The sequence below is a fragment of the Gopherus evgoodei genome, chromosome 10, assembly GCF_007399415.2.
Source record: "Gopherus evgoodei ecotype Sinaloan lineage chromosome 10, rGopEvg1_v1.p, whole genome shotgun sequence".
Classification (NCBI taxonomy): domain Eukaryota; kingdom Metazoa; phylum Chordata; order Testudines; family Testudinidae; genus Gopherus; species Gopherus evgoodei.
The window spans coordinates 5282870-5301174 of NC_044331.1; the positions used below are offsets into that span (position 1 = coordinate 5282870).

The following is an 18305-nucleotide window of genomic DNA, read 5'->3' on the forward strand; positions in this document are numbered from 1 at the left end:
AGCGTAGACCGACTGCAGGATGAGCTAATGTGTTCCTATCCTCTTTCCGTAACTGCAGCTCCCATGGATACTGACGGGAAATGCACATGCATATGGTGAGAACAGACTCTCGGGTCCCAGATGGGCACTAAAATACTATGCCATTTTTGTTGTACAAAAATCTACATGGTGGCTGGGAGGGAATTTCTTTTCTTGGCTAACTAACTCAGAGATTTCTATTCCCTACTCCACCAAACAGAATCACTAGTCCACAATAGGGGCCAGACTCAGCACATACTTAAACAGGAGAAAAGATCCTACTGGATCAAGCTCTGTGTATGGGTGACTTAGTTACTTTTTTAGCACCAAAAACCAAACATCTGACGTGCTATGGGAGCAGGCTTAGCATAGTCTGTGTGTTCATATCACTCCTGAAGTGTGTCATATAGTTGGGACTCAAGAGAAATTCACAGAATTTGGTTCCCATGATTCACTCTCACTCAATCAGAATAGAAAGAGACATCTTCAAATGAGACATTTTCCTTTGGAGAGGGCTCAGTTCAGCATCTCCAACCACTTTCTCAGCTAAAAGAGTGTCAGACATAGGCGAAGGATTAAAGGTCACATTGCAAATATATACTGGTCCCTAGGAGATATTGGAAACAATAAATCTTTAATAAACCTTCAAACCACGTAAAAGGATGTCTGGGGAAATCTACACTAGGAAATGCTCATTCCATCAGATCCTCCCACTCCTAGAAAGAACGCAAAGGGAGATTAATGGTGATATTTTCCTTCTACCCCTATAATTACTCAAAGGATGTTTCCTCATATCTTTGACCTCTGATGGTATATGTGGGAGTGGGGCGGGGCAGTGCCGTCAAACTGGGACATCACACTCATATTTCTGGGAATAGCAAAAGAGCTGTTATTTTAACTCAAATTTATAAAAGACATTTCTATGGGATGCAGTTTGACAACAACCAGTTTTGTTTTGTTTTGTTTTAACATGAGCCAAATCCCACAGTTCTTATGAAGGAGCAAGTAATGCTCCTATCTGAAGCGAATAGGAAAACTCCCATGAACCTTGTAAGAGCAAGATCAGTCCTTCCTCATTCTACAAGAGTTGGGGTAAAACTCCCCAGGACATAGTTCTGGGCCAAAATCTCAGCTCTGAATGCAACATAAGAACGGCCATACAGGGTCAGACCAATGCTGCATCTAGCCCAGTGTCCTGTCTTCTGACAGTGGCCACGCCAGGTGATTCAGAGGGAATTAACAGAACAGATAATCATCAAGTGATCCAACCCTTGTCGCCCATTCCAAGCTTTGGCAAACAGAGGCTAGGGACACCATCCCTGCAACAAAACACTAGTGAAACATGCTGGCATAAAGAATCCCACCTCCTATTCTCATTCTAGCCAATGACAACCTCCTGCCCAGTTCTCATTCCCTCTCTGCAGCCAGGCCCCCCGGCTCCATGCACCAACATTTTAGTGTGGCAGGCAGCATGAGATGACTGAGTGTGGAAGAGTAGGACACTGAGACCTGTTCTCCTTCTCAGGCTTGGCTCCTCATCTCCATAAATCGGTCCTTCACATCACTATCTGTCCTCCAAAGAGAAGTAAAAAGGCACTTCACTACTAGTTCAGTTTCAAGGTAAAAAGAGCCTGTAAGGAAGGGGATGGTTGGCCCCAGAGAGCATGAGAGCTGCTGTGGAAATCCCCTCAGCTCCCACAGTAAGGCTGTGGGGGAACAGGGAGCCATTCAACAGCCTCTTGGCCCTGGAGAGGAGACAAGCTGGCAGGATGGGGGAGTAGAGAACGACTGGGACATGGAGGCCCATCTGTGGTTTGCGGCTGTGTGTCAGCAGCTCTTGGCAGGCCTGACACATTTACTACATCTAATATACACTGTCATCACAAGCTGTTCCTAAAAGGTGTCATGTAAGATATCACTGGAAAAATAACAATTCCCTGAGCATTAATCTTCTTACAGAGTGTTTACAAAGTGTTATGAATAAGTGCTACCATTGTGTTCTTCAAATGTGTCGGGCGAGCAACGCATAAGTGCAGTCTGCCCTGGACAACTGCATGGGTATTTGCCTGTCATCAGGCACAGACAAGGACGCCCTGTTTACATAAAAGGTAACCAGTCATCAACCTAGTGAGTGGGGGAGATAGCAACTTGTGCGGGTCTGAACCTCAAATGATATATAATTGAATCAACTGATTGTGTACAATATTACTATATTATCAAAGTGTATTGAGTAAGAGCTTTTCTGAAAGCTAGTGACACACTGGTGATTACTATCATTGTAAAATGTCTGTATTAACACTACAGTGAGTAAACATAGATGCTCACTGATAATCTTTAAAATCTGTGACCACAGACAGGGAGAAACAGGTTTTTCCCCCAGACAAGAGGGAAGGCAGCTAGCTATCTACCTATCTCCAATGAAATTTAGCTAAGTTACACCAAAAACAATGGATGCCCAATTTACATACGAATGAGCAGGGGGCTGGAGAGTCCCCAAGATGGGAAGAACAGAAGGAAGTTGTCCTGAGTCTGGGAACATATATGTTTGGGAAGATATAAGAATGAGAAGTAGCCATCCTGGCATCCAGTACTAGACAGATACAAGAGGCCAGGCTCTTGCAAGCTGAGAAAGATGGCCTTCAACCAAGGGGGTTGAAATCTCTGGGAAAGCACAACAACTGGTGAGGAACCTGCCTTGAACAAAGATTATGAATTTCTGAAGTTAAGTCTCAGCCATTAGAAAGTGTATTTTAACTTATTTGCTTGTAACCATGTCTCCCTTTGTTTCTTTTACTTGGCACCTGTATCCTTTCATTAATAAACTTTTTTTTGCTTTTCTTCTAAGCTACCCTAGTGCTGTGTTTGAGTGGAAGCAACTGTTAACTCCGGTTAATGTGGCAAGCAGCTGGGTATTGGATCTTTAAAGGAGCAAACAAACAGTATTATTTCTCTCAGTGGTCTAGGAGAGGGCTGGACACTTCTGGGCAGACATTTTTGGGAAAATTCAGGACTAGAAGCGTGTTGGGGCCATCTTGCCAGGTGTAAGCAAAAGTGGCGGAAACCAGGGCGGGGCTCTTATGTTGTAGGCCAGCTGCTGGGGTCAAAGTGCTGAAGCAGAGCTGCACAGCATACTGACACTCACCATACTGCATGCTTGTGTGATGGCTGTGAGCAACAGCAGCAGAGCATTTAAGGCACCCAAAGTTACAGGGCAGGTGGTGACACAACCCCTCATTGGCTTGAATTGCACCATGGTAACCACTACACAAGTTCCCGTAGCCTAACTGGAGAAGAAATGGGGAAGTGAGGAAGAGTGCCCACCCAACAGCCTCCTGCCTCACAGCCAGTATTCGTTCATATTTCCCTGGGTGCTTGGATGCCTTTAATGGGAGCTCTACCCACGGAGGGGCCTTGTACTGCAGGAGATACACCTCTGGCCCCCATCAATCAGAAAATGAAAGCCTCCCTTAACATTAAAGTAAAGCAATAAAGTGAAAGGGGAAAGAACAAAGATCCTTTGACAACTGCAGGTGGGGTCAAGTCAGTAACAATAGGCGAAACCATTGACTCTTTTTACAAGCTCACAGAGTAGGACATGTAGATACAGGATGCACATATCTGGGCCTCCCAATCCTGCTGAGAGTTGGGTGCAGTTTGTAAGGAGCTTGGAGGGGGCCAGTATCTTCTCTAAGAATGAGGGAACATCCCCCCACGTACCCTGTTCCCTGTGTTTCTTCTCACTGGGACCATGTATTCCTGAGGCAGCAATAACTCCCAGGCTGCTGTTTGGGAGAAAAGAGGGTAACTGTTGTGGGGTCCATGACAAAAAGATTTATCTTGATGGAGGAGCTCCTGGGCTGCTCTGACAGTGAGGGGGGTGTGGGTGCATGTTTGTTCTGTCATCTGGTGGAACAGGACTCCACCCTCAGATGACAGGCCTGTCTGTCTTTGGGCAGGGAGCTCCCATTCACTCCCTACATCTCCTGTACCAATTTACTTGGGAAGGTGGCCATTTGCTGTGCAGAGCAGAGGAGGGGCTGTAATTGTCCAGCGCCCCTGTCGTCATCCCTCAGCTGAGTGAAGTCACAAATTACACCCCTGGGAAAAGAGCACAGGTGGGCAAATATAGACAATGTTGCTACTTGTTGTACGGGTTGAGCTCCCCCACAGAAAAAGAGCTGGTCTCTGAGGCCACAAAGCCTGGCTCTGTCCCATTCAACCAGTGCTCTCCACACAGCAGACACATCAACTCCCAGGAGTTGGCCCTGTAGCACCAAGTATACGTGCTCTGTTACTAACTACAAGAAGCACTTCTTACTTTATCCAGGAACTAGACAAAAAAAAGTGGCAATTTGCTCTAGCACTATAACTTACATGACATCTCATTGATCTGTTCAGGTAGTCATTCAATGGAATCTGGTCTTTAAAATCTTGCTTCAGTGTGAAAATAGGAGCAATGATATAATGCCATTTGATTTTTGGTCTATATTTATATAAAAAATGTATTCAGAATGTTATTAAGACCGAATCCTCCTCAGCTGCTACTTTACAGATTGGGGTATCTTGGAGCACAAAATGATTCCTGATCGAGTGATATTTGCATCACTCGACATACCTTGAGCTAAAGCTCATAATGAATACAAGAAGAACACAAGAATAGATCCAAAGTATTAAACTATTGATCAGAATGTATAAAAGGTCAAGGTCTAGCATATACCCGATGGTTTTTACTTTGCATTGTAATGTTCTGCCATTCACAACTGATTTATAATATATTTAGCTCCATAGAATGCAATGAATCCTTTGTATATATTTCAGTCACTTTTCCAATGAACTTACTACACAATTTTATTAAACAACCTCCCCCCCCCCCACATTCAATAGGGGCCTGATCCCAAAGAAATTAATGGGAAGACTTTCATTGATTTAAATTGGAGTTGCTTCAGACCTTAAGAGAATAATGCTGTAAATATTTATCTTTGTAAGTAACTAATTGTTAAGCAAATATAACCCAGAATAGTTGGCTGTCTATCTCTGAAATATTCTCAAATTGTAAATTAACTAAGCTGACTATAGTGTCCAATTTTAGAATATTGCAGCTGTCTCTCCTTGGTGGTTTGGTGCCATTTGCACAAAGATAAAACACCTTATCTCATCACTCAAATACTAATTGCAAGATGATTTAATTAAAGTATATTCTATTTCCCCCAAGTTAGTTATATTTCATCTTGCTCTAGTAGGAGTAATTTGCTGAAATTAAGCATGGCAAGGCACTGTGAAGTTTTACAGGTGCAATTGAATAAAAAACCGAAAACCTTAATCAGCACCAGAAACTAAAGTGGTTGCCACTGGAGCTTGATGAGCTATTTGTAGTTAGCAATTCCTTCAGCAAATGCTGCCCTTTCTTCTGTTTGCAAATTATCTGCCAACAGAATGTTTTTTATTAATTTGTTGGTGATTCACAATTGCTCGATGAACACTTTATGCAAATACATTTTAGCAAGATATCAGCCAAGTTGATTTCAATACTGTTACCTGGACACATGCAACATAATTTCTCTCAAACACATTAGCAACAAGTATTCACAAGTTGTTCACTTTCTGCAAATATTCTTGCATGCAAAAATCAACCAGTTACACATACAAATGTTCATGGAAAACAAGAAGACCATTAAAGTCAGTTCACATTTTCTTATTCACGCAGATGTCTGAGAATAGCACTTTCCAGTTCTTGCCAAATTTTAATTGCTACAATAAAATTAAAAAAACCACAACATTTACCACATATTGGCATTTCCGATTCTTGGGTATCTGTTGTGTTTACTACACTTTAATATGAGATACAGCAGATACTGTAGCAAAGACCAACATCAGTGTTGATATTTCATGGTGACCACTATATCTTGCTTGGTTTTATTAGTTACTTTCTCTTCTCACCAACACTTTCTATAAAACAATCCCTACCATATGTAGATATCAGGAAATGTACCCACAACTCGAAGGGGTGGATTGCAGCATACAGGGCAGAGCAGCAATGGATTGCTCTAGCAGGAGCTCAAGGGAGTACCAGTAACCATGGTAACTACATCTCCCCTGTAGCAGCATCCACTTCCTTCTGTGCCTAGCCATCTCTGCAGGGGCTGGTAGGGGGGATATCATGGATCCGATTCCTCCCAGCCTCCTTTGGTTTGAGAGATTTGGGTAGACAGGATATGTCTGTTTTCCTATCTGAGCTCAAACACTGAACACTGAGGCCTGTGGCCCAATACATATGGCGTGGAACAGGATTTCTGAAGGTTTAGCAGCATAAGTCCAATAAGTCATTCAGTGAGGCATTTCTGAAAATCCTACTTAACCACAGACTTCTGCAGGCCAAGAGCAAATTTTATTAACTTGCCTAGGGATCTTCCCCATCTTCCAATGGCCTGGAGGACTCCTATAAAGAGATTTGCATTGGCACAGCTGAAGGAAACTGAAAATGATTTCTTGTGGGAGGATGGGATTTTCTCCATTTGTACCATTCTCCATTGATGGCCCTGTCACAGGAAAAATAATCCTAATGTTTACGGTTTTGCTTTCTACCAAGGCCAACAATTTTTCAAGCTGTTAATTCACTTCATCTTACTATTCACAAGAAAGTGCCTCCAAGATGTAGACAATCATAATTTTTATTACTAGTTATTGTAATACTGAAGTCATATTCATCTCCATTTCACACTTGAGAGCCACACAGCATCAAGTTAACATGGCAAGCAAAGCAAGATAGATACATACTGGTATCTATTGCAGTTCTTGAACTGATGAAACTTACATTTACAGCAGTTTGGCTTACACTCTTCCAATACTACTGAATAGACTCAAACTTGTGTTAGCTGTTGCAGTCAGAGTGCTCCCCACTCAACAGAGCAAAACGGGAACATGACATGGGCACTAGCTAGTTCATTAGGGTCTAAGCCAATGCCCAATGTAGTCAGTGGAAAGACTTCTATCTACTTCGGTGTGCAGTGGATGATGAATTCCTGGCATCCATTTTCCTGATCAATTTTGTGACTCAACTGAGCTTACATGCAGTTCCATGAAAGCTTCAGATCAGATGTCACTTCAGCAAGGTTTACTCTTCGTTGTGTAGTTGTGTGGTAGACTTCATTGTGTAGTTTCTCTTACTACAAACATGCCCTCATCATTTTTTTTAACACTGCGGCAGCATGATATACTTATGAATGCACAATGAAAATAATATTCAACAGTTTGATTTTAAAAAAGAATTTAAAGAATTTCACTTTGGATCAGTACAAAATGCATTTTAAAAAAAGCAGTTTACACCTAAAAGCATGACTTACGAAGATGTATCAGCCCTAGCTGAATTTGGTAAATATAGTTTGTTTTTTTAAATCCTGATACCGTACCAAGTGACAGATTTTCAACTCTATTTGAACAAGTTACAAATGATCAGATTTATTTCCCAATATAATAATTGGAGATGTCCCTTTATCACCCCTCTGAACCTTCTATTCTACACACAACCATGCAAATTCCCTTTTCTGGTATCTGTAGGTTGCGCACAAATCTTAAGAGATATGACGAGGCAAAGACACTGACTAATTCACAACAAGGTCAATACAAAACAACTAACTGATGCATAAGGCCCATGTCTTCCAATGCAGCTGGAAACTGGCCTGTTGATGGTACTTGCTGTGGTGTGATTTGCTTAGATAATGGTGTTAGACAGTAGTGAAATGGTTCTCTGAGTGCTGCACCTACAGTGACCCCCACCCCCAAACCCAGCGAGGTGTGAACATTTCAGTGATGGTGCCCTGCCATCTTCAGGTGTGTTCTCAAGTGCCTGCATGTTGACAGCTGGACAACAATGGACATTTCTGAGTGCTGATAGGAGCAGTGTGGATGCATTTGACTGTAGTTTAGACTGAGCCCTACAGTTTTCATGGGTGGGGTGTGACTTACATTTTCACAGTCTGCAAACCAAATTTTGCAAGATTTGAGAGACAAATCATTTATGGAATGTCCACACTTTTGATTTTTAGGATCTGTTATGGCCAGTTCTATTGGATGCCTAGCTAATCCATGTAAGACGTGGTAGCACGTCATTTTCAGTGGGAAAATATGGCCCTTCTCACTCAGTCCAAACCCCACTGGGGCCACTGCAGAGGTCAACTCACAGCCTGCAGATTTCCCTGCTGGGAACATGAAAGCATTTGGAGCAACGAGGCATCCACACTGAAACCTGCTGGTTAGTCTCACTTCTGCTCCATGTAGCCCATAGACATTTACTATATGGTATCCCTAAATTCCCTGGAGAGATGGCACTGGAGCAATAGGATGCCAGAAAAGGAAAAAAAATGGGTGCCCGTAGGCCAGGTAGAGGGTGGTTAGCTGAGGAGAGAATAGATTAACAGGATCTGTCCATAAAAGGAAAATGAGCTACCTCAGTGCTGGCCTCTCACATAGAAGCAGAGGAGGGATGACCACATTTACCATTCCCCTTCCCTGCTCCAGGAAGCATCCAGTACCTGATAGATGGTTTGATTTTGAGCAGTCACACAGATGTTTGGGAGCCCCCTCACTTCACCACATACTGAGCTTAAGACTGTGTCAGCCCTCACCAAGGGGGAGTTGTTTATTTGACTGTGCTTTATAGGGATGAGTGCTTCTATTAGGTCACCTGAAAGATTTCTTTCCACCTTAGACTACTGAAATTCAACCTTTCTAGTCTTGTCTCACAACAAATCATCTTAAAACCTGGATGCATCCCGGCTGTCCTATTGCGTACCCTAAGGCAATGATGACATCCTTCTAATGAAAAAGTGCATGAACCTGAAAACATGTCTAAGATCAAGCTTAGCCAATTGCCTTTCACTTGTGAAAATTCTATAGTGAAGGCTGACACAGGTTTCCCATGCAGTTCCGTGTAGACAAGTGGACTCAGCACTGGCACGCCCTCTCCTGGTGGGGCAGGGCATAAAAGGTTCTCCTTGTCTAGTAGCACGGGCTGACAGCTGCTCTGGCCCTGCAGCGGTTTGTGTCTTCTCCAGGACCGGTGCTAGGGTTTCTCACGCCCTAGGCGCACGGCCATTTTGCCACCCCCGCGCTGATCCCATGGCTCCGGTGGAGCTGCCGCAGTCATTCCTGCAGAGGCTCCGTTGGTCTGTGGGTCCAGTGGAGCTGCCGCAGGCATGCCTGTGGGCGGTCCACCGGAGCCGCGCGAGCAGCTGACCGTCCACAGGCATGCCTGTGGCAGGTCAACCGGAGCCGCCTGCCACTCACCCCCAGCAAAATGCCGCCCCCTGAATAATCATGGTGCCCTAGGTGATTGCCTAGGCTGCCTAAATGGTAGCGCCGGCCCTCGTCTTCTCACAACTCAGCCCACCAGCCAAGCTGTCACCGTGAAAATCACCTCTTGTTGGGTGTCAGTCTTTGTCTAGACAGTGTCCCTCACAATCCTAATCATCAGCATGTCTTTCACCTGCCCTGGGCTCACCTACATGCCACTTTTCTGTCAGAGTAGTGGGTTCCCAGGTTCCCCACCCCAGTGTCTCCCAAGCAAATGCAGAACCCCCCAAACAAACCAAACCCAGCTAGAGCAACCTCTACCCATCTGGGCTTGAGTTTTCAGTCCTGCTGGTTTCTCCCCAGCTCTCTGTTTCTGCTGCAGGACACTGACCCTTGAGGCTTCTTCCATGGAACCTGGTCCCAGGGCGCTCCTTACCCACACGCAAAGTATGCAGCTATGGAGGGCACCAGGAAATTTGGGGCACCGCATTTTGTGGTGCCCTGCACAGCTGTGTGCTGCTCCAGCCCCTGCCCCACCTCTTCCCCATGGCACCTGCCCCTGCCCTGCCTCTTCCCGACCCTACTCTGCCCCTGCCCCATCCCCTTGAGCTCTGCCACAGGGCCAGGCCTGCACTCACTGGAGGTAGGAGGTGCAGGAACCCTGCCCTAGCCGTGCCACCGTTGAGTCCTGGGGGCGGTTCCTTGTTGTCCCCTAAGCCAGCCCTGTTTCCTCCTCCCTGCCCCATGGAGGCATGGGGCTGCGTAGGGCCTCAGAATAGCTAGAGACAGCCCTGCCTGGTCCCTTTCCCAGGGTCTACCACCCGTGTCATCTCCTTTTCTACAGCTTCCCTAGGGGTCCTTTTCCAGAGAGAGGGAAATCTGACCCTCTCCCTCCTAGGTCTTTTTCTGCCCTGTAATTCCTACTATCTTACCTACTGTACATCCTGATTTTACTTTCCTTTCCCTGGGAGGTTCTATGAATTCAAAAACCTTCCTTACTAATTCTACCTTCAAATAAGATGTTACATTTTCTTATTTACACAGACTATTGCCTGGTTGGCATTAACAGTGGGTAAAAATGACACCAACTCCTCACACTCTGTTTGATGTGATACAATCTAATCAAGGTCAAAGAACTGAGCTTGTTCACTTAACCGCTGAGCCATATAGCATGTGTGTCTAGTTGAGTTACTTAAGGAATAATTCTATATCTAGTAGTTCACTAATTTTTTTTGCCAAAATGGGAATCATTTATGCTTATCCTCAACTAAATAACTCAGGTCATAAAAGGTAATACCATGGGTAGCAGAATGTAAACAAACACATTCTACCTCAATAAACATGCTAATTTCCAGCTACAATATTCACAAGTAAAATATCCATCACACAGACCCTATTTGGCAAAGGCAGCAGCCCTCATCAGTCAATGAAGTAGGCTCCTGCCAGTTCACTGCAGGAGGCAAATAGTACAACTTAACTCATTTGATGATGCCCTCGGGGGGAAAACATGAGCTTCATAAATGAGTCTGGAAATGTGATAAAAGGATAATCTTGCATAAATGAGTCTATATCATCATTACCTGCACAAACAGAAAAAGGCCGAGATTATTTGAACAATGTAGTCACATTTAATATAGAATTAAACCACAGAAAAACTAGGCTTAGGCCACATTAGTTGGCTGACTTCAGCCCACAAAATGCCAGGGAATTCACAGCTGAGGCTGGCGCATTGCCCTTAATCCATCCCATTCTCCTAGTTACTGCAGCACTTGGGGTATGTACCAGGGCAGAACTGTTCTCGGCCCCTGCAAATGTCTAGACACAATGGTGAGGCTGAAGCAGAGCACCACTATGAACACAGTGAACCTGGAGAGTTACATGTCTGTATGGCCACATTCAGATCTGACGCACTGCAACTCCAGTCACTTCATCTATTTACACCAGGTCTGAATTTGGCTATTAATATCTCAGTGCAGTTTTGTTGTTCCATTAAAATCAAAGAATGAACAAACAATCCACCAAAACAGCAACTGCAACAAATGGGAATATATCAAAGGCAGCATGCTAAGAGACTCACAGAGCTTTAGAATAAAAAATTATACCAAAATGGCCTTTTATACCAACATTTATATTATCAGGGGTATATCTTCATCCCACTCACCACTCGTGCACATGCAAAATTGTTCCTGCATTTTTCAGATTAAAACACCTACTAAGAATTCCAAGAGCACATGTGCATGCCTTTTCAATAATCTAACACCTCCATGAGAACAAGTATGGCACCCGTAAAATGCATTGGCCCAAAGTTTGTGCATGAAAAATTTCACTTGTGCACAAAGTGGACACAGAAACCCAGCCCGTAATTATAAATTCAAAGCATGCACCCGTATATGAATATGAACAATAGTGTGTGTTGTTCTGACTATTTTGTCTCATGAAAGCCAAATTTGTGCCCCAGAAGCAGCTGCAGAATGGAGCCTAGACAAGCTATGTAGCCCACTGGGCTCTGAAGCTGTCAATGGAGTCTTAAGGGATCTTCAGCGGAAAAGAGCCATCTAACAGATGGGGAACAGCCACCTGACGCCCGCCCTTCCTGCCTAGATCAGTTGCCATAGATTGACCAAATGCACATTGTGTTCTTGATGCCCCAGAGCAGGGAGGGCAGGTTCTTTCCTTGTTCACAGATGGCTGGAGAGAGACTGAAGGAGGAATACAGCACAAATACTTCTTGGGCTTGACAGCTGAGAAATTTAGCTCAGTCAGGAAGCAGAGGTATGGGCTAGATGTGCTGAAACAATCCATCCCTATTGCAACTGGAGATCAGATGAGAGTTCCACATGAAACATATGCAGGGTGTAGACCTAGTCCTTCTCTCTCTCGGGAGGATGATGTGGGTGCTACTGTCACCATAGGACCCAGCAAGGAGATGATTTAGCTGGTCCCATATGAAAGCGAATCAGGTGAGGCTGTACAAAGGGCTGCTGGGCGTAAGCGTGCCCGGGAGCTCACCACCTGCCTGTGGAGTGGGAATTGTTCCCTCCTTCCCAGACTGTATGGGGTCCAACTGTCTGGTGTGAGACAGGTTTATACAGCTGACTGGCACTCACCCATTATGAGTCAGCTCCTTTAATAAACATTCTTCACACAGCACTGAACCTGCCACTGCAGGAGAATGTCTGGAAAACGGTATGATATTTGCACGGCATGGGGTCCCATGGCCAGAGGAACAGTTAACTTTGTGGAAGAGATGCTTTAAACAGCTCCTCAAATCCCAATCTTGGCCCTTTAACTTCTTCCCTGAAAGTGAGTGCCATGTCACTTCAGATCCTGCCTGGCCCTTCAGGGGATTTCCTGCTTTGCAACACAGATTCCACCGAGCTACAACAAACAACACACTTCTTTCCAGAGGGCAGGAAGACCTAATTAACATGAGGGTATCGTCCTGTTCTTGCTGAAGCCAATGGAAATTTTGCCATTGACTTCAAGGGGAGCAAGCTTGGTCCAGGGACTTCACCCCAAGAGCGAACTGGCTACATTTCATTATAAAAACCAAGCCCATTTTAAAGCTATGAAACAATAGAAAAGCATCCAATTATTTGTATTCATCACCTTGATTGATCAATCCTTCAGCCCTTGTACAGATTGCGCCGATCACAAGTCTTCCATTCTTCTCATATCCTGGCCTTCCTTCTCCATGTGTGGCCATGTCTTTTCACAATAAAATCTTCCCATCTCTTTGGAACTCGGCTGAGTGGTGGTTTCAGTTCTCGTGGGAACCACTCAGCGACAGCTGCAGTCCATTGATTGTCAGTGAGCCTCGCTATAGGCCCAGCCCATTGCATTTTACTCTGCCTGCTCTCAATGACGACATCCTGCACTCCACTTTGCTGTCTGATCACTTCAAGGGGGACCTGGTCACAGATTAAAATTCTCCAAATTCTTCTTTCCATCACCCTCTATGTGTCAGACAGTTGCTGCTCCTCTGTCTTCGTCATCGCCCATGTTTCACTGCAGTACAACATTGCTGGCAGTACTGTTGAGCTGAAGAGGCTAGTGCATGTTGCCTTGTTGATTTTTCCTTGGAGGACATCCTTAATAGAATTGAATGCACACCAATCTGCTTTCTTTCTTCACGAGAGTTCACCTTCCTGATGGTGGAGCATGTTAATTTCTTGGCCCAAATAGACATATTGCTCAACTTCTTCTATTTGTTCTCTGTAACCAACAGAAATGGACAGATTTTTTTTCCCTGGCCTGAGACCTTGCACAGCAAAGTTAGGCCTTAAGCTGTTTTTCTGCTTGAAGTCTATACTGGGAATGCTGCCCTTCAATTTCAGAGGCCCAAGTCAGTTACTATAACATAACCTCAACTCTTTTTTTTCTCACCAAGAAGATATGGAGGTTGATTCCAATAGCGGGGTTTGGGGGTGAAGGCTGCCAGCTCATGACCCCCCCATGTAATAACCAGGTGTCACGACTCCCAGTTTGAGAACCCCTGCGATAGAGGAACTCTCTTGTACAGTCTCCCAAAGTTAGGTCAAGAAGTAGTTGAAAGCCTGTATGACAAAACAGAAGGATATTGAACCCCGGACGTATTCTCCACTATTTTCAATCCTTTTGCTGGATCTCTAATTTCCTCCCGCTGAATCAACAGTCCAGCTCCCATTTATTTCCACTATGTGGGTTTGGGCCATAGAGAGCATCCTTCTGAGCCCATTTTCACATTGGCACTGGTGCCCTTTGCAATACTGGAGAGGCACAAACACTTTGTAGAGGCAAAAAGCTTCTGTTTGCTGAACATGTGCTGCATGCTGCCATTTGTTGGGGGGAGGTTTAAAAGAGAGTTTCCAAGCCACCAGTGAGCACACTTGATTCCCAGCCAGGTACTTTGGTAAAATGCCTACATGGCTAGCCAAATAAGACTAGTATTTTAGAGAAAGCAGTATCTTCTGTTCCAATTTTCAAGTTAAAACACTGAGCATGCAGGAAGAACTTCCGGTGCATTTTGGTTTAAATACAATGGGCTGTCAGCTATTGTGATCCCTCTGAAGACATTAGGCATCATCATTCTTCAACAAAGCGCTTTACTCAGAGGCAGTATAATCTAGAGCAACAGAGCGGGAATCAGGAGGACTCATGGATTCTTTCCCTTGCTGTTGCTCTGATTTGCAGAATCAGTCCTGTAATGCTTCTGTCTCTCAGTTTACCCAAGTGTAACAATGCCGGTCTCACATGAGAGCTATGAGAATTAAATTTAAAACAGTTTGATTGATTTTAAAGTACTGCTACAAAACTACACACATACCATAATACAAAAACACCAAACTCTTTGCAAAGCCAAAAAGGACTGCAGCTCTACTTTCTAGTACCGCCTGGATGATCCCATGTACAGTAATTCTCATTCACATTCATAATTGTCACTCATGAGACACTCGTATACATCAGCTTCTGTGACAGGCATGGACCAATCTTTTAACAATGGAAGATGACAGATTTCCATTTTCTTAGTGTCAGTTTTTTGTGTTTTTTTTTCAAACCAGACAATGGCAATATATTTCTTGAAAATAAATATATTGCATACGTTCCCTATATTGACAGAGAAATAATGTAGGTGGATTAAGAAGCATTTGAAACCATTGCAGAAAAGATACTTTTAGAAGCGCAATTCTTAAATTATTGTGACTATATATTGATCTGATGGATCCTTCTGCTGCTACCTATTATACAGAGATGTTGATAACAGATTTGTCATGTAACATCACAATGTGAAGTGTGATTGAAGCTGTCAACAATCCAGAGTGTTGTTGGAGGAATGCTGAGATTTGTTTGCTTTCTAAGGTCAACTGCAGCACGACTTCAGATATTTTCCAAAAACATCAGCTAAGCCAGATATTTGCCAGCATCAAGTACCTGCAAATGACAAATGCTTATATACACGGGGGGGGGGGTCCCCAAAATGCACTGTGCAACCACGCAAAGAAGTGAAACTAATAAGTCAGACACTGTTTCCTTTGTTCTTGCTTTTGAACTTTGTTTGGATTTAGTCTGGATGCTCCATCTGTACAACTTCACTAAGTGAACTGAAATATGAGAGCACTTTTCTATTTTTATACCCGTTAAGTCTGTGGATACTGGTGGACGTGTATTTAATACATTCACCTCTGGCCAAAGAGTTCAAAATACAGCAGAACTTGGAAACACCACCAACTCCAGAACCATGCAAGTGGCTGTTTTACATAGAGTTTGCTGTGAGACAAAACGTGGTCTGTGGAGTACATCTCAATGGCCATGCAGCACTTTCCAAACGCAGCATCTCCTAGATTCTTGCCAGACAATGTCTTACAGTTGGAGGACATCTTTCCTGATATCATATACCTTACACAAATACTACACAGGTGCAGCAAGCATGCCTTACACATATTTTGCCAACCTGCAAACACAGCAGTTTGTCTAATGCCCAAATACTACCGTCTTAATTGCTCAGTATACTAAAGGCTACAAGAGGTGAAGAATTCTGCAGTCCTTAGAAATGAGAGACTCAGATGCAGACAAGTTAATACAGTATATCTACTGCTTTTCAGAGTTATTTAACCCTTGAAATTTAAGAAACCCATATTAGAGCTAATGATGGTTTGAGGACATCTGAGGTAGATCCTCAAGATGATCTTATTGTTTTAGTGCCATTGAAGCCAATGGAGGTCTGACAATTTACACCACCTGAAGATCTATCCTGTGGCATCCTTCAGATGAACACTGAGGGAGGCTGACTTAGAAGCAGTATTGTACATTAGTACAAGGATTGAAACCCCTAGGAAATATACAAAGCATAGGCCCAAATTTTTAAAGGTATTTAGTAGGCGTTGCTACACTCAGTGTTGCAATGACTGATTTAGGAGACTTGGTCTCCTATTTCAATAGGGATTTAGGTACTTAAGAGCCTAAATCTCATTGAAAAAGTGCCTAAATCCCTTTTGAAAATTAGGCAATTAGGTGTTTTAATGCTAAGCACAGCAATGCCTAAAGACCTTTTAAAATCTGGGCCTTAGTTGCTAAGGAGTTAACTGTGATTTTAAAATATGGACATTCATGCTGCTAGAAAAAAAAAGAAGACTAATAAAATAGAGGCATAGAAATCTAAGTTGCAAGTCTTGGCTGAGACAGGAGGGTTCTGTGCCAAAGAGTGACACATTTAAGCTTGTGTATAATTTTAATCTACATGTTTAAAATACTTTTCTCTGTTTTGTAATTTGAAGGTTTGCAGGAGGGGGCGAAATTGTCGTTATTGAAAACATATATTTCTAATCTCCACAAGCATGGTCCATAAAGTTTGCTGGCTAAAAGTGATGTGTTGAATAGTAGGAGTTGGAAAACATGACTCATAAGAGCGATGGAGGTATAGCATTTGGAAGGATAAAATGAAAGCCTAACATTGCTCTCCAGAGAAGAGGCTGAGTCTTTGAAAAAAGCCCAGCAGCTTGGTATTTAGAGAATATGGACAGCCAATATGAGCCCAGACGCAGGATGTTATAGGCACAGAGTTGGACCCTAGGCAATGCATTCAGTCAACCAAACTAAACTGCCTCCCAAAGAAGCAGCTAATATTAATGAATGTTTATCCTACCTGTTATCACTTCATTCTTCAGGGAAAGTTCAGGGTCAAATATGTTTCTGCCAGGATTTGTAACATCACAATCAACTTCAAGAAAACTTGCAGATGTGCTGGAGATTTTTTTTTTTGACTACTGTTTATAGGTGAAATGACCTTCATTATATTCCACTGCTGCAGAAATCAGCCATCGTCCCACTCATTCAACATGAGACCCCAGTGAATTTGGTCACACAGAGCTAGGAACCTGACTGAGGGTGAATGGAAGTGGAGGGAGGGAGGGACCCACTAGAGGGCTGCTTACTTCAGTGCAGAGCTAATTCAACATTGCGTGAGGCTGGGGGGTCAGCAGCACAGCACCAGCTTGCCTGCTGTGCTTCCCATTGCCACAGCACAGATATGTTTGGGGCAGCGGTGCACAGGCCCTGCTCAGGCTCCACTCTCCTGCCGCATGCCCACTTTGGGATCATGCAGGGAACGGGGAGCAGATGCTGAGCATGGAGCCCATTTCTCTACACCACGAGACTGCTGCCTGAGCACCTGAGAAGCACATGTGAACGTCAACCCTCCCACGGGGAAATATTACTTCTCATCAAACCTAAAGTATACCTCTTCAGTGGAAGCTTTCCCCAGCCTGAGTGAAACTGATAATCCATAGCTAACATCAGATCACTCAGCTGAAGAAACATGGACTAAAAAATTATCTTAAAATGAGGAAAGTAGGTGAAGGGAACAGGGCCATAAAGAAAGTTACCTCTCTCTTCCTGGAGCAGGTGGGCAACATTGCATCAGACTTCCTTTGTAGTTGTCTTCTTTGGACTAGCTCCTGCGCTCAGTTTCACCTCTGCAGGCCCATGGAAGCACACATCCTAAATCCTGCAGGAAGTCAGAATGTGGCTCTTTAGAATCTACAGAACAGGCAGCCCAGAAGGAGCTTCACTTCACCAGAAATTCCTCTCTTTTCTTACTTTACATTTTTTACTGGTAATTTCTAATGCCTGTCATAGCATTACTATTGTAGAGACCCCAGTGTCCACAGCGACCAGCCATCGTTTACAAACAGCTAGATTTTAGGAACTGAAATAAGAAGCCTCGTTATCACAAGGGCTGAGTGGCTAGAACTCCCAGACAGCTGGAAGTGTGGTGAGAGTGGGGCTGGGTGGTGACAAAAACCAGCTGGGTTCCTTCCACATCCCCCCCATCCCAAACTCCCAGAAAGCTGCATTCAGGGCCATGACTGGGAGTGCTGCTCCAGTGAAAGGTTCTGGGGTGGAGCCCTGGCTTCCACTATGGGAGCCAAGCAAACACCCTTTCCAGGGAAGAATTCATAGGAACCGCCGTGAGTTGAAAGCCACAGTCGCAGCGAGCCCTTGAGACAGTTCACACATAACGA

General features: G+C 44.0%; 1 protein-coding gene across 2 annotated transcripts in view; it reads right to left on the reverse strand.

Moving 5' to 3' along the window:
• SMAD3 (SMAD family member 3) overlaps positions 1–18305 on the reverse strand; it is a 237156-nt gene that overhangs the window by 202876 nt on the left and 15975 nt on the right. For both annotated transcript variants that reach the window (XM_030578213.1, XM_030578214.1), the window contains exon 2: positions 17667–17788. The gene's annotated coding sequence lies outside the window, so the exon portion shown is untranslated. The remainder of the gene's footprint in view (positions 1–17666; positions 17789–18305) is intronic.